The sequence below is a fragment of the Globicephala melas genome, chromosome 1 (assembly GCF_963455315.2).
Source record: "Globicephala melas chromosome 1, mGloMel1.2, whole genome shotgun sequence".
NCBI classification, from domain to species: Eukaryota; Metazoa; Chordata; class Mammalia; order Artiodactyla; family Delphinidae; genus Globicephala; species Globicephala melas.
In genome coordinates, this window is record NC_083314.1 from 186,451,028 (window position 1) to 186,466,490 (window position 15,463).

At 56.3% G+C, this 15,463-nt stretch overlaps 1 long non-coding RNA gene across 1 annotated transcript in view; it reads right to left on the reverse strand.

Annotated features, from left to right (window-relative positions):
* The window catches only part of LOC132594024 (uncharacterized), a 68,935-nt gene extending 53,967 nt beyond the window's left edge, over nucleotides 1-14,968 (reverse strand). The window contains exons 1-2 of the long non-coding RNA XR_009560141.1: nucleotides 14,860-14,968; nucleotides 4,027-4,174 (exon numbers count right to left, since the gene is read on the reverse strand). This is a non-coding gene — a long non-coding RNA (uncharacterized lncRNA). The remainder of the gene's footprint in view (nucleotides 1-4,026; nucleotides 4,175-14,859) is intronic.
* Between the last annotated feature and the right edge of the window lie 495 nt (nucleotides 14,969-15,463).

A 15,463-nucleotide genomic window follows, 5' to 3' on the forward strand; every position in this document is an offset into this window, starting at 1 on the left:
GCCAGGACATGGAAGCAACCTAAGTGTCCATCGACAGGTGAATGGATAAAGAAGATGTGGTCATATATACAATGGAATATTACTCAGCCATAAAAAGAAACGAAATTGAGGTATCTGTAGTGAGGTGGATGGACCTAGAGTCTGTCATACCGAGTGAAGTAAGTCAGAAAAAGAAAAACAAATACCATATGCTAACACATATATATGGAATCTAAACAAAAAAAAAAGGTTCTGAAGAACCTAGGGGCAGGACAGGAATAAAGACACAGATGTAGAGAATGGACTTGAGGACACAGGGAGGGGGAAGGGTAAGCTGGGACGAAGTGAGAGAGTGGCATGGACATATATACATTATGAAATGTAAAACAGATAGCTAGTGGGAAGCAGCCACATAGCACAGGGAGATCAGCTCGGTGCTTTGTGACCACCTAGAGGGGTGGGATAGGGAGGGTGGGAGGGAGACGCAAGAGGGAGGAGACATGGGGATATATGTATATGTATAGCTGATTCACTTTGTTATACAGCAGAAACTAACACACCATTGTAAAGCAATTATACTCCAATAAAGATGTTAAAAAGAAAGGACAAATACTGTATGATTTTACTTATATGTGGAATCTAAAAAACAAAACAAATGAACAAACGTAACTAAACAGAAACAGACTCATAGATACAGAGAGCTAACAGGTGGTTGCCATAGGGGACAGGGTGGGGGGATGAGAGAAATAGGTGGAAGAGATTGAAATTTACAAACTGTCAGTTACAAAATAAATGAATCACCGGTATGGAATGTACAGTGTGAGGAATATAGTCAATTAACTATGTAATATCTTTGTATGGTGGCAGATCATAACTAGACATACCATGTGATCATTTTGAAATGTCCGGAAATATCGAATCACTATGTTGCGTTGTAGGTCAGTTATATTTCAAAAGCAAACAAACATAGAAAAAGGGATCAGATTTGTGGTGAAGAGAGGGGGAATTGGATGAAGGCAGTCAAAAGGCACAAATTTAGCTTACTTATAAGATAAATAAGTAATGGGGATGTAATGTCCAGCATGGTAATTAACACTGCTGTATGTTATATATGAAAGTTGTTCAGAGTAAATCCTAAGAGTCCTCATCACAAGAAAAAAAATTTTCTCTTATTCCTTTAATTCTGTATCTATATGATGATGGGTGTTTGCTAAACTTACTGTGATAATCACTTCACGATGTATGTAGATCAAGTCATCAGCACGCTGCACACCTTAAGTTTATACCGTGTTGGATGTCACTTATGCCTCAATGAAACTAGAAGCAAAAATAAATTCCTCGAAAAGCAATGATGAACCTAAATAAATAGGTTCCTATCATTTTCATGTCTTGAAATACAATATTGTAAAGATGTCAATTATCTCCAAATGAATACATGGATTCAATATTAATTTTGAAATTCCAACAAGTTGTTATTGGTGGAAGTTGACAAGGCAATTTTGAAGTGTATATGGAAATGAAAAGGGTCAGGAATAGGGAGAAAATCTTACAGGAGGACAATGCAGAGGACCTGCAGTACCCAATGTCAACATTCACCATGAAGCTACAATAACTAAGGAATTGTGGTGTTGGTACAAGGATGGACACACAGACCCATGAGACAGACCCAGTCAGGATAAAGGATAAAGGTGACACTGCAGTGTAAACAGGGGAAGATGGCTTTTCAAGAAAAAGTACTGAGTCATTTGGGTACCAATATGGGAAAAAATAAATCTAGATCCCTACTTCACACCACTCATAAATATCAATTCCTAGAACAATGTGAATTCTACATATGAAAGACAAAACAACAAAATTCCCAGAAGATAACTTGGAGAAAATTTGCATGACTCTGGTGTAGGCAAAGGTTTCTTGAGTAGAACACGTAAACACAGGCATAAGGCAAGAAAGTAAAAAGGCAAAGCACAGACTGAGAGCAAATATATCACATCCAGAACATATAGTGACCTTCTGCAAATCAGTAAGAACAGAAGACAACCAATAATCAAAACATGGGTAAAAGACGTGTATGGGCATTTCACAAAAGTTATCCTATAAGCAATTGGGAAAAAAAAAAAACCTTGAAATGTCACTGCTCATCAGGAAAATGCTAATTAAAAGCACAATGGGACCCCTTACATGCCTACCAGAATGGCTAAAATTAAAGACTGGCGACATCTGTGTTGGTGAGGGCATGGAGCCCTGGAACTCCGGTTTGCTGCTACTGAGAATGGAAATCAGCGCAACTTTGGAAAACCGAGAAGCAGTGTTTACTGAAGCTGAACCTACACGTACCTCGTGACCCAGCAATTCCGCTCCGTGGTGTATGTGCTCCATGGAGATGTGAACACATCCACCAACCGACACGTACGACAGTGTTCAAAGCCCAGAACACGCAGCAGCCCAAGGCAGGCACAATCCAAGTGCCCACTGACAGTAGGATGGACGGAGACTGTGGCAGCTCCAAGGTGGCAACAAAGGTAGCAAATCTCAGCCCCACGTGCATGGATTAACCTCGTGGATTAATGCTGAGCGGAAGGAACCAGACACCAAAGAGGCCACACGTGTGATTCCATGTACGTAAAGTTCAGAAAGAGGCAAGACCAGTGTGTGTCGTGGGAGGTATGTGCTTTGCGGAGGAATGTGGAAAATGACAGCTGCGTGGTGCTCAGTGTACTCCCCACGCCACACGCTCGGATTGGGGGAATCAGATCGATCAGTGTGTTGGCGTCCCTTCCCAGAGCAGCGTGGTGCTCCTGTGTAGAGGAGCCAGTGCCCCATTCCCTGCCTCTGAGCAGCACATGAAAGAGACGAACGCTCATGGCCACGGGAGCTGTACTTGGCCCCTTCGGACATGCTTTCAGCTCTGCACTAAGACCAGAGATTGGGACTGACATATACACACTACTGTGTATAAAATAGATAAGTAATGAGAACCTGCAGTATAGCACAGGGAACTCTACTCAGGGCTCTGTCGTGACCTAAATGGGAAGGAAAACTAAAAAAGAGCAGATACATGTATAGGTATAACTGATTCACCTTGCTGTACAGCAGGAACTAACACAACATTGTAAAGGAACTATACTCCAATAAAAATTAATTTAAAGAAAAAAGAGACAGAAGGGGGTGGCTGCCTGCCTCTCTCCTCTGCACAGAAATCAAAGCGTCCACTGCTTCCTTGTGGGGCACAGGACTCTGGCTGGTCCCCCAGCAGCATTCCCAAACAGTGATGGTGAAATGAGACGTCCATCCTGCCATGACAAGCTCCCAGTGACAATAGAACGCAGGGTAGAAGCACTGCTGGTCACCTGGGCCAGGCACCAACTGTCCCCTGCCCCACCACAGCCTCAAAGACCCCTGAGCAAAACCCCCATACACCCGGGAGGCAGTGGGGCCAGAGCCACTGTGTGCTTTCCTGGGCCAGAGCTTATGTCAGCTTTGTGGTTTGTCCTAAGACCTTCTCAGCAGGGGGTCAGTGAGCTTCTTTCATGCACTTTCTTTTTTTTTTTAAACAGAACTGGAAGAATCAGGCTCCCTGACTTCAGACTATACGACAAAGCTACAGTAATCGAAACAGTATGGTACTGGCACACAAACAGAAATACAGATCAATGGAACAGGATAGAAAGCCCAGAGATTAAACCCACGCACATATGGTCACCTTATTTTTGATAAAGTAGGCAAGACTATACAATGGAGAAAAGACATCCTCTTCAATAAGTGGTGCTGGGAAAACTGGACAGCTACATGTAAAAGAATGAAATTAGAACACTCCCTAACACCATACACACAAATAAACTCGAAATGGATTAAAGACCTAAATGTAAGACCAGACACTATAAAACTCTTTCATGCACTTTTTTTTTTTTTTTGCAGTACGTGGGCCTCTGACTGCTGTGGCCTCTCCCGTTGTGGAGCACAGGCTCCGGACGCGCAGGCTCAGCGGCCATGGCTCACAGGCCCAGCTGCTCCGCGGCATGTGGGATCTTCCCGGACCAGGGCACGAACCTGCGTCCCCTGCATCGGCAAGCGGACTCTCAACCACTGCGCCACCAGGGAAGCCCTTTCATGCACTTTTGAATGACGTTTTCATCTCTTCTCAGCCTTTGGCAACACAATTCTTCCACTTAAAACTGAAAAGAATTTTGCAGTTGTCCTGAGGAAAGAAAAAAAAAAAAAAACCCATGCAATTGGATTTACCTGGAGATCCCTGAGCTTTTTTGGAAAAGAGGCAAAATCTTCAAGGGCTCCGTGCCCGTAGTTGACAAAGTTCCATAACAGATAACGCCCTGAGGGTCAGGGAGATGGATCTCGGGCCGCTGCAGGCCTCGCACCCTGGTGCAGCCCTTCAGAACAAAATGATTATGATTTGCATAATGGGATTTCTGTGGAAATCATAATTAATCTTAAGTTTCACATTAGTGAGTGTGTAGGAACCCTTTCGCTTCACCAGTTTTTCATCAGAAACCACCATGTTGCCTGAAGACCACTGCAGGTGGCTGGGGACCACCCACGGCCCGTGGAGCACTCTGCAGGAATCTGGTCCGAGGCCAGGAGAGACACGGACAGGCTGGCAGTGCGGGAGCGGGGGCGGGGTGGGGGGCAGAGTGGCGAGAATGGGTTTAACAGGACTCTGTGGTTCTGCTATGCTGGGCCCAGGGTGGCAGACCTGGGGGTCCAGGCTGGGAGAGGCAGCCTGGCCAGGTGTGGGACCACAACTGCAGGACTCAGGTTTGAACAATAGTCCAACATGACCGCTCACTTGGTGTTTCATGCCCTACGGTAAGATTTATGGGACTGGGGAGCCGAAAGCATCCTCCGTGGGGCCCCCTCAATTTTTTCCAAATGGCCTCACAGGTCCTTGGGGCTCCAGCTTGATTCCAAATGGCTCCCCAGGGGCTGGACTCCCCAGGCCCACTGGCCCCCCACAGTCCAGCTCCAGCCCCGTGCCCCCTCCCCGCCCACCAGCCCCTTAGGCACCCCAGGGCACAGCCTTGAAACCCCGTCTCCAAACCCACAATCTTGGAACCCAGAGCCTCTGGGGTCCCCAGGGCCTTGTGCCTCAACCACACATCCCAGATCCGGCCAGAAGGAGGCCGAGTTTCTGGAAGGCTCCAGGTGGTGGAATGCAGGCCGGGAGCCACATGCTCCCAGGGCGGGGCGGCCCACGGCTCAGGGAGGGGGCAGGGCACACAAAGCCCGCATTCTCCTCACCACTGCCCTCTCCCCAGGGAACGGAGGGCCATGTCCAGCTTTTCTGAGAAGGTTTCCTGTCCTGTGCCGGACGCTGCTCCTGCCAAGGCCTCTTTGTCCCCTGCTTCCTGACCACCTCCGCCTCCATAAACACCTTCAACCTCACGGCCTGGGAGCTGCGGGGTCAGCAGTGCTCGACCACCCAGCCCACGGCCAGCCTGCAGACCCCAGGGCCCTGCTTCTGCCTCAGCCATCTGTGCCCAGGACGGGCCAGGCAAGGGCAGTGACCCCTCCTGGCTCTGGGGGTGGCAAAGGAGAGGCCCTTGACCCCCATCCACCCAGGTCCCCGGTCTCTATGCGGGACTGGACCTGCCTGCCAAGGGCAGTTGGAGGGTTACCCATCGGGTGCTGGGTGCTGACACTGCCTGGCTGGCATGCGGGGTGGTCCGTGTGCCTCACACGTGTGTGCACAGTCAGCCCACACGAGGCCACACGCAGGCACCACAGCACCAGGTTGAGGCCACTTTAAACGGCAAAATCGCCAAAGAAAAGCCCAGAAACGTGGAAAACTCGGCACTAGGTAGGCCACGGGAAGGAACCTTGTCCCCACCGTGAGCCGAAGCTCACCCAGGGACGCATGACTCATGGCTCAACGTTCTCACGGCCGCCGCGTGTCTGTGAGTGACCACAGAAGTGCCGCGGGACGGATGCGGAGGCCACAGATAACCGTCAGCAGGGAGGCGGGTCTGAATAGTGAGGGTCGACGGTGCCGTATTTCCCGACTGTGCACTTTGAAAGGGTGAGTGGTGTGGTGCGTGATGACATCTCAAAAAAGCATGAAATAACATAAAACAAAGCCCGTCGGGAAGAAACAGAAAATCTCAAACGGTAACACACAGACCAGCCCCAGCACCCACTGGCCTTCAGCCCAACCCCTCAGAGAAGCCCCCCTCACCCCATACTTGTCCAGGAGGCCTGGTGCCCCCTCGGCGCTGCCCCCCCACCCCCGGCCGCCAGGAAAGCATCAGAGACAGTCACCCAGGGACCATCCTCACACCCGCCGGCTCCCAGCCTCTTCTGGCTGTATTAGGGAGAGTATGTTTTATTAATACTGGATATTAAAGTTTAATGCTGTGATTACAGGGGACAAATGGGGCTTTCGAGGAGTATTAGAGCTCCAGAGTGAGCCTGCGAGGGAGAGGGACGTTCGTCACGGCCCAGCAGGACGGCCCAGGAGGACGGCCGTCCCATCCATCACGCCCCCTGCCAGCCTCCAGCTGTAATTGCCCCTGAGGGGTTCCCGCGGGGTCAGCCTTACCCCAGGGTTCTGAGGCCATGGGCACCAAGGTCCCCAAAGCACTCCTCCCCTCTCGCCCTGTGGACTGAGCCCGTGGGCAGCATGGCATCCCTGGTTTGCCATCTGGGCCCCTCGGGTCCTCCTCCCCCGCTTTGTGGGTCTGGCGCCTTGGAAGCTCGGGTCCGGCAGGGTGGGGTGGGCGCTGGGGCTGCTGGAGGAGGGTTCCAGAAAGGGGAGAGTGCTGACCACCATGACGTCTGACGAGCCCCTCTGGGCAGAGGAAACGGGGTACAGAGCCCCCAGACGTGGCTTCAGCTCAGGCAGCCGGACATCTCACACTTGCTGGCCAACCAGCAAACCAGACGTCTCCCTCCTGCCGCCCTGCCCCCAACGCTGACTGCAGCTCTCATTTCTCTCCACCGATGGGCCATGCCGCCTCTGCCCCCGCCCCCCGACAACAGCCCGACACACACGCCTTCGTTCCGCACAGGTGCCTGTTAATACGTACTGTGGGCACAGTGAAATCAACCAACACTTTGGGGAAGACGTTGCTAGTGATGAAAAGACCTGGTGACCCGGCCCCAGCATGGGCGTCCCGTCAGCATCCACACTCACCAACAATTCCTGCCGCTCGGGCCCATGACCGTGGCAGGCATCACCAATCGATCGCCAGGTGCCTCTCTGTTGAGCTCAGACCCAGCCAGAGCCCGTCGGCCCACGGTGTGATCACAGCAGGCATGCGAGGAGAAACCTGGCCAGATGTCCGACCTTCAGGTGGGGCAGCCTGGACACCCTCAGCGTCCCCTCGGGAAGGAAGAAGAACGCAGACTTCCCACGCAGCTCTGCTCCTGGCCGCGCTCACACGCCCACCCCCAGGCCCCAGGGTCCAGCACAAAGCTGGATGCAGCAGGTGCCTAATAAGTGTCTGTGGGTGGCCGTGAGCAGCCCTGTAGCCTCTGTGAAGTGTCTGCCTCCTGCCAGGGACCTGGGGAGACCTCAGAGGACCCCCCACCCCGACCCAGGCAGGCCCAGCCTGGGTCCCCTTCGGCCCAGGTCCCATGAGGGCAAGGGCCTGCTATGAGGACCCCGTGCTGCCTCCCCCGGGGAGCTCAGGCCGCCTCGGGGGATGGGAGCAGCTTGGTTCTGGGGCTCTGGGTGTCGGGGGGCGCAGGCTGAGGGGAGGGCCAGCGGGAAAAGCAGCTCTGGAAGGCTCCGCAGACGGGAACCATTATCCACGGCCACTGGGCCTGTCCTGGGAAGTCGTTAGTGTAAAAAGTAGCAGAAGCGGTGAGTGGAAACAGAGCCTCCCAGCAAAGTGGCCCCACGGGGAGTGACCTCCCCCAGAGGTGACCACTTGGCCACAGCAACCTGCACAGGTGGAGACCGCAGCAGGGGACCGAACCTGCCCCGGGATCCGGTCTTCAAGGCGGGAGCCAGGATGGGGCGGGGGAGTTCAGGGCCGAGGGGGCAGGGGGAAGTCTGGGAGGCAGGATGCCCAGGGGCTGCTGCAGCAGCTCTTCCCTCCTGAACGCCCTTGACCTCGGCTCAGCGCTGGCTGGGGGCTCCGTGTCCCAGCAGCTCAGAGCACAAACAGAACGGGAGCTCACAGCCAGAAATGCCCAGAGAGACTCTGGTGAGGCCCTCGGTCTGCGGCACCCATCCATCCTGGGTGTCCCCGAGCAGCCCTGATTTCACAGAAGCACCGGCTGGAGCCTCAGCTCAGCCCTTAACGTGGAAGAGCCCAGCAGGGCAGTCGCGAGGCAGCACCGGGCTGGAGATTTTAGTCGGTGTGATGTCGCTGGCAGCTCCGTAGCTGGCGTCCAGGATGCAGCGGTCCTCCACGGGCACGCGCACCCCTTCCTTGCGACTCGAGGGGTTAGAGAGAAGCAGAGGGGGTGGCTCAGGTAGGGGCAGAGGCGGCGGCAGCCAGGTGGGGCTGGAGGAAACCTGCTTCTCACTGGAGACTGTTGCACATTCTGAACTTTGCAATAGGTTTTTTAAAATAAAATTCAATTAAAAATAAACACCCTCACGCTTGTCTGACTGTATATACCTCTCACCCGAGAAATGCTACCTGCCCCCAAAACAGGGAAGGGGGAACGTGTGTCACAGAGACCTGGGACCGCCTCTCTGTGTCAAAAGATTGCATCTAAAGCAGGAGGACGTCGCCCGGAATTTCAAAGACTCCCGTGTGATACGGTAGCCACTAGCTGTCCGTGGTGATTTCAATTTAAATTAATTAAAATAAATACAATTTAAAATCCAGCTCCAGAGTCACACTCGCTGCATCTCAAATGCTCATCTGCCACACGGGGCCGTGGCCGCCCTTGCGGGCAGCGCGGATACAGGATGTTCCTGGCATCGCAGAAAGTTCAGACGCACGGCGCTGGGTTCCCTGGGCCACCAAGGCAGCTGTCTAGCGCCACCCTCCAGACTTCGCGGGGCTCTCCTGTGGCAGTAGGAGCTCAGTACGAGTCCAGAGAGCCACAGCCCCGTTCGATGCCCGTGTTGCTGCGACGGTGCACCAGGAGCCGGGCACAGCAGGACGAGCAACGGGAAGGGGCTGGTCGGGGCGGAGGGGGGCGTTGCTGAAGGAAGTGGAGTATTGGTGAGCGAGCGCAGAAGATGGTCGGGGTGCCTGGTCAGCACAGACCCTGGAGGTGGGAGCCCTCCTAGGGGGCGGGGCAGGGATGATGCCGACCGAGCTGTGCACAGACCCCAGGTACGAGACCGGGTGATCTCGATGGCCTCCGACTTCCGGGCCGGCCAACTTCTCGAGGATTCTGATGGGCAGAAAGGATTTAGGAGGGAGGTCCAGACTCCATGGAAGACAGAGGCCAGGGGACCTGGGACGGACACTGGGAGGTCTGTGCCTTGCAGGGAAGCGTGTGTTGGGCGTCTCACGGAGGGGAGCCGGGACCCCGCAGAGCCTGGTGGTCTCGGGGTCTCTATGCCGCCAAACCTTCTCCAACCCCGAAACCCCCAAGCAGAACCCCCGAGGCCCGAGTCCCCCCCGTTCTCACCTGGGCCTGCTGACCGTTACTTAAAGCTGGAAGGACCAAATAATGCACCTAAAGAGACCCTGTCCTCGTGGTGTGTTTTTTATTTAATTTTCCAACGAACACACTCTTTTATCATCCAAAACCGTGAAAGTAAATTAAGAAGAAATGGGTTTCTCTCAATTAGGCTCAGCATTGCTTTGAGTAACTGCCTATAATTCTATTTAATGAAAAAATAAAATCATTATTCCACGTCTCCCCCGCCCTGTCACAGACCAACAGACGGCCTCCATTACCGTGCACCGTAGATTTATTTAATTAGAAAAATATTTTGTTTTCTCTGATTCTTTGGGAAAAGAAAAAAAAAAAAAAAACCCTCCAGGCACAAAATTAATCAAATCTGTTACCTGGTGGTTAATAGCCCCTCCACCAGGCACCTCTCCGTCCACGCCACCGTTCCCACCCCGGCATTTCCACCCAAATCGGGATGCACCCCGCCCACAGGCCGCCCCCGTGCCTCCCTGGCTGTGTCTGCTAAACTCAGATGCCAAGATCCTCGCTGCCGGGCTGGGGACCCCCATGGCAGGCACATGAGGAAAGGGGCCAAATTCTTCTGTCGCCAGAAAGTATCAGTCCTCTGGGCACATACATAACGCGCAGGAAGCTGGCCGGGACGCACACGTGCTGCTGGTTACGAGGAGCACCCCCTGTGACCGTGCCCGTCCGGGAAGCGGACCCCCGCCCAGAGGCCTCCTCTGGCCCCCAGGGACCGGAGCTGGCCCGGGTGGCGGGAGAGACACCAGCCAATGGTACAGGAGATCTCACTCCCACCCTACACGTGGGGAGAAGCAGGATCCAGGCTCAGGCCCCTGTGACCCCATGGGGTGACCTCAAGTGACTCGCCCCCCCGCCCGGGGCCTCAGTGCCTTCACCGCCCTGAGGCACGTGCCTTACTGGGTCCCCAGAGTCCCTGTTCTGGCACTTTGGGCCACCTGGGCCCCTTCTCACAGACCCCAAGTAGTGACGTCCTCAGGGTCCGTCGGGGGGCGGAGGAGGGTGGACCGAGCAGGGCTGTCCTTGCCTTCAGGCCAGGGAAGTCTGGACGAGCACGGCCAGACTGGAGAAAGGGCTTCTGCTCCAGGGCCCGGCTCACGGGAGGCCCGACAGACACTGAGAGCAGGTGAGGGGAGCGGCCAGGTCACGGGACTCGCAGCCCTACAGGTTCCTCCCTCCCCGCCCCCGCTTCCCTTCCCTCTCCCCCCCCTCCTCTCCCACACCCCCTCCTCCAGAACTGGCCAAGTCACAGTGCCCCTGCGTCCACTTGGGGAGGTGGGAACCTTCATGAGGGCATCCTTTTTGCCCTCATCCCGCCCAACCAGAGTGAAGGTGGGCACTCCCAGAGGGAACGTGTCTCCTTCTTGGGGGCTCTGGGGCCCGCCCGCAGCCCGCTGACTCATCTGGAGGCCAAGCCTGGGACCTGGCACCCCCCAGCCAGCCTGCACACAGGGGACGGTCAGGAGTACGGCTTCCCCAGCGTGGAGGTACGTCAGCCACGCCGGGCAGAGGTCAGGCACGCGGCTGCGACCCCAGTCCCCCAGGGCAGGGAGAGGTGTGACTGTCCCCAAGCTGGACCCCACTCACACCACAGGTGGCCCAGCAGGGGGCAGGGTGAGGGTCACCAGCAGACAGACTCAGGGGCAGTTTATTTGCCTTAATGGAGTTCCCGCTGGGGACCCCACCTCCACTGCCCCAAAGCTCAGACCACCCTTCTGGCCAGTCGGGGCCTAGCCCATTAGGACTCCACCATCTCACCCTCAGCTCAGGCCTGTGTCCAGAGCCCCGGCCCTCCCCACACAGCTCCTCGAGGATGGGACCAAGGTCTCCCCAGCTGACCTAAGAGGGGGACGCCCACAAGTCCAGTCCACACCGCCTAAACCACAGCCAGCCATGCGATGGACTCCAGGCAGTGTGGACAGCCTGGGTAATTGAGCATCAGAAGAAGCTTTCCTCAAAATCCTCACCAATCCCGGCAGCACAGGGTTTGGGGAAGCAGGAGCATATGCTCTAAAATCCAGGCTTGTTAGCGGGTGCGGGGCGGCAGCTTCAGCTCAGGGAGCAGGGCTCCCCTGGGGGGAGAACGGGACGCACCCAGGAGAGAAGCCCACCCACCCGCTGCCTGGAAGCCAGTGCCATCCTGTCACCTGTGACCGTGTGGTCCCCATGCACCCTGCTCCCAGGCACTTGTGTCCCAAGCCTCGGGACACCCTGATGTGTCCCTTACCCAGCCCTGAAGGGCTTGGACCTGGCATATGGCTGAGTTCCTATTCTGCTCCACGGGGTCTGGACTTTGTAAGTTTCCTGGACACACAGGCACAGGCTCAGCTCAGCCCAGCAAGCCTGCCCGCCTCGCTCCCCCCAGACGCAGCCTGTGGCATCACAGGGCAGAGAACTTCTCTACCCAAGGCCACAGGAAGGGGGGCTACAGAGGAAAAGCTGGCCCTGGAGTCAGGGAACGTCAGAGAGCCTGAGGGCTGGCACGAAGCCGCCAACGGAATCACTTTGGCCCCGGAAGTGCTGGGAATTCTGCAGAAGTGTTTCCACCTGACCACTGGCAAATGCCCACCATTGCTCACCCGGCCTCCACCTGTTGGCACGTGACCCCAAAGAAGAGGACATTCCAGTTACAGGCTATAAGGACACAGGGACACCAAGGAGAGAGGCCAGAGAAGGAACCAGCCCTGAGACACCGACCTCAGCCATCCAGCCCCCAGGACTGAGGAAGAACCCAGTCCTTTTAAGCCACCTGGTCTGCACTGGGCCGCAGAGGGCAGGCCAGAGAGGCCGAGCTGCCCCCGCACGGTGGCAGGTTACCACACGCGTGTCCTCCACAGCTGGAGTCACCCTGTGACCGAAGACGCCCCCCTCCCCGGGGGAGGCTCCCCCACACGCCACCGGCCCCCGACCCGGGGCTCAGACACGGCATGAACCACTCACCCCAGGGACTGGCCCGAGCTTCCTCTCCCAGGACCCTTTGGGGCAGCATCCCCGCCACTCTCTTGTACCCTGTGCTCACAGGGACACTCTGCAGGAAGGATGAACCACGGTGATTTCAGAGGGTCCTGACACAGAGCCAGGGGGAGACTCAGCCACGGCTCACAGGGAGGTGGGTGCTCCCAGGGGCAGCCCCACACCCAAGGCCGTCCCACGGGGTCCCAGCCTTTGCCTCTCCCGTGGCTGGGTTGCCTCACCTGCAGTCAGTCTTCCCATTAAGACAGAAAGACCGAAAACCCCAGAAACATCAAAAGAAGGGAGACAGTCAGAAATGAGCACCCCCAGGCTGGTTCTGGCATTTTCTGACATAACCATGATGGTCATGTCCCGTGTGGTCAGCTCAACAGGGGCCCCCAAAGATGCTGTGTCCTCAGCCCCGGAACCTGCGACTACATCAGCTCACGTGGTGTATGAGTCGGGCTTCTCTAGGAGAACCGAGCCAACAGGATGTGTACACGGAAAGGGTTTATCACGAGGAATTTGCTCACTCGATGACGAGAAGCCCCAAGTTCAGAAGGCTGGAGGCCCAGCAGAGCGATGGTGTAAGCTCTGGCCCAGAGGCCAGCAGGGTTGAGACCCAGGAAGAGCGATGTGTCAGCTCAGAGCCTCAGGTCGAAGGCCGGCAGGAAGAGGAGTTCCCTCTCCCCAGGGGAGAGTGAGCCTTTCTGTTCTATTCAGGCCTCGCGGATTGGCGGGGGCCACCCACGTTAAGGAGGGCAGCCTGCTGCGCCCAGTCTGCTTCCTGAAATACTAATCTCATTCAGACTCACTCCCATAGATACCCCTGGATTCATGTTTGGCCCAATGTCTGGGCACCCCAAAGGCCAGCCAAGCTGGCACATAAAATTAACCATCACCCTGGCGACAGGATTCGACAGATGGGATGAACTTAAGGACCTTGAGATGGGGGGTGTCGTCCCGGATCAACTGGATGGGCCTAATGTCATCACCAGGGTCCTTATGAGAGGGAGGCAGGAGGGTGAGAGTCAGAGAGGGAGATGTGAGCATGGAAGCAGAGGCAGAGAGAGATCAAGAGAGATCGGGAGATGCTGCGCTGCTGGCTTTGAAGATGGGGGGCGGGGCCTCAGCCAGAGACGCAGGCGCCTCTAGAAGCTGGAAGTGCAGGGAACAGATGCTCCCCGGAGCCTCCAGGAGGGACCCAGTTTCGTCCATACCTTTAGGACTCTGGCCCCCGCCCCCCGCAATTCTAAGATAATAACTGTGCGTTGTTTTAAAGCTCTAGGTTTGTGGTAACTCGTTACGGTGGCCACAGGAAAATAACACACGCAGTCTGGCTTTTTTCCTCTTAATGTAACTCATTTTGTTGGCTGAATAGGACCCCATGATTACGTAGCGATTCTTTAGCCGTTCCTCCAGTGGTGGGCCTTTGGGGGGCACCATAAGCAGCCCTGTGGGGGACATCCAGGCTCTCAGTGCCCCCCTTCCTGTCCCGCACCATTGCCTTTCCGTGGGTTCCCAGCAGCGGGGTCTCTGCTGCTTTGAAGGCAGTTGTGATGATTTCCAAAAGTCCCAGCCCCACCCTGTCAGCCCTGGATGGGGGAGGGGTTCTCCCTTTTGCTCATTTTGGGGCATCCTGGCCAGCTTTGAAAGACAGCTTGCTTCAATCTAGGCTTATCGCAGGGGTGGAGGCTGCCACTCCTCCGAGGCTAGAGGCAGGTCCCGAGCCAGTGTCCCCATGGCCTCAGAGCCCCACCAGCCACATGGGCTCTTCTGCCCTAATGGTGCCAGCTTCTCGGCAGATGGCCTGGCTGCCCTCCTTCCTGGTCTAGGCGGCTCCCTCTAGGCCTCTGTCCACTCAGTCCCCGGCCAGGAGAGGTGACCTGACCACGTGCAGCAGGCCACAGCAGGGGAGGACGGGCCCCCCACCCCACCCCAGGCACGTTGCACCAACGCTGGTTCCAGCAGAACCGAGAACCCTGTGATCAGAACAGGATGGTGCAGAAAACCCAACTCTGTGGGTGTTAAAGGCCAGGAGCCCTCTGCCATCCCTGGACCACCCCCATGGGTAGAACCTGGAAGTGGCTCAGTCTCAGTCCCAGTCCCCAGTCCTCCAGTCTTGGACTCGGTCTCCAGTCCAAGACCCGTAAGAGCCGCAGGCTGTGCGGCCTTGATCAAGCCCCTCCCGTGCCATGGAGCAGCCTGGGGTGGCCCAAACACCCCTCTGTGCACCGTCTACCTGACCAAGCTCCCCAAGGCCAAGGGTGGACGCTCAGAGGGCAGACCAGCCAGGAGGGCGTGCGGCCAGCAGCCCCTCACCCCCAAGCGTCCCACCCCACTCACGGTGACATCTCGGAGACCAGGTCCGAGGCCCCAGATCCCAGTCTCTGCAGAGGGCCTTTGTGCATCGGAGGTCCACTCCAGCCAGCCTCCTGCATACACCACCGCCGCCTCCGCTGGGAGGACGTAGCTGTGCATGGAGCGCAGGCCCCCTCTGCTGGAGCCGGTGTGCAATGACCAGGGCAGGAATCGGTGGCCACCTTAATGGGGCTCAGGCCTTGGACCATGGGGCACAGAAGGCAGACCCCCTTCAGCTGAACAGAGCTGCAGACACGGTCCCCCAAGACCAATGCTGACCGCGGTCTGCATCTGCCGAGCGCTCACCGTGAGCAGGGCGTCCCTGAGCCGTCCCGGGGGACAGTGTCCCTGACCCCCGGCAGCCGCGAGGGGGCATCGTTAGACTGTTTTGTCGGGAAGGAAACTGAGGCACAGAGGGGAGACGCAGTGATCCGAGGTGAAGCTTGCTCGGGTGGGGGCCCCTCTCTCCAGAGGCCCCTCCCCTCTGGGCAGGGAGAGCCTCACAGGCATCAAGGTCCTCAGTCACCCTCCACCCACAGCCCAGGCAGAGAGACTGAGCGCAGGCCCCGGGTCACCTGCTGGCCCTGTC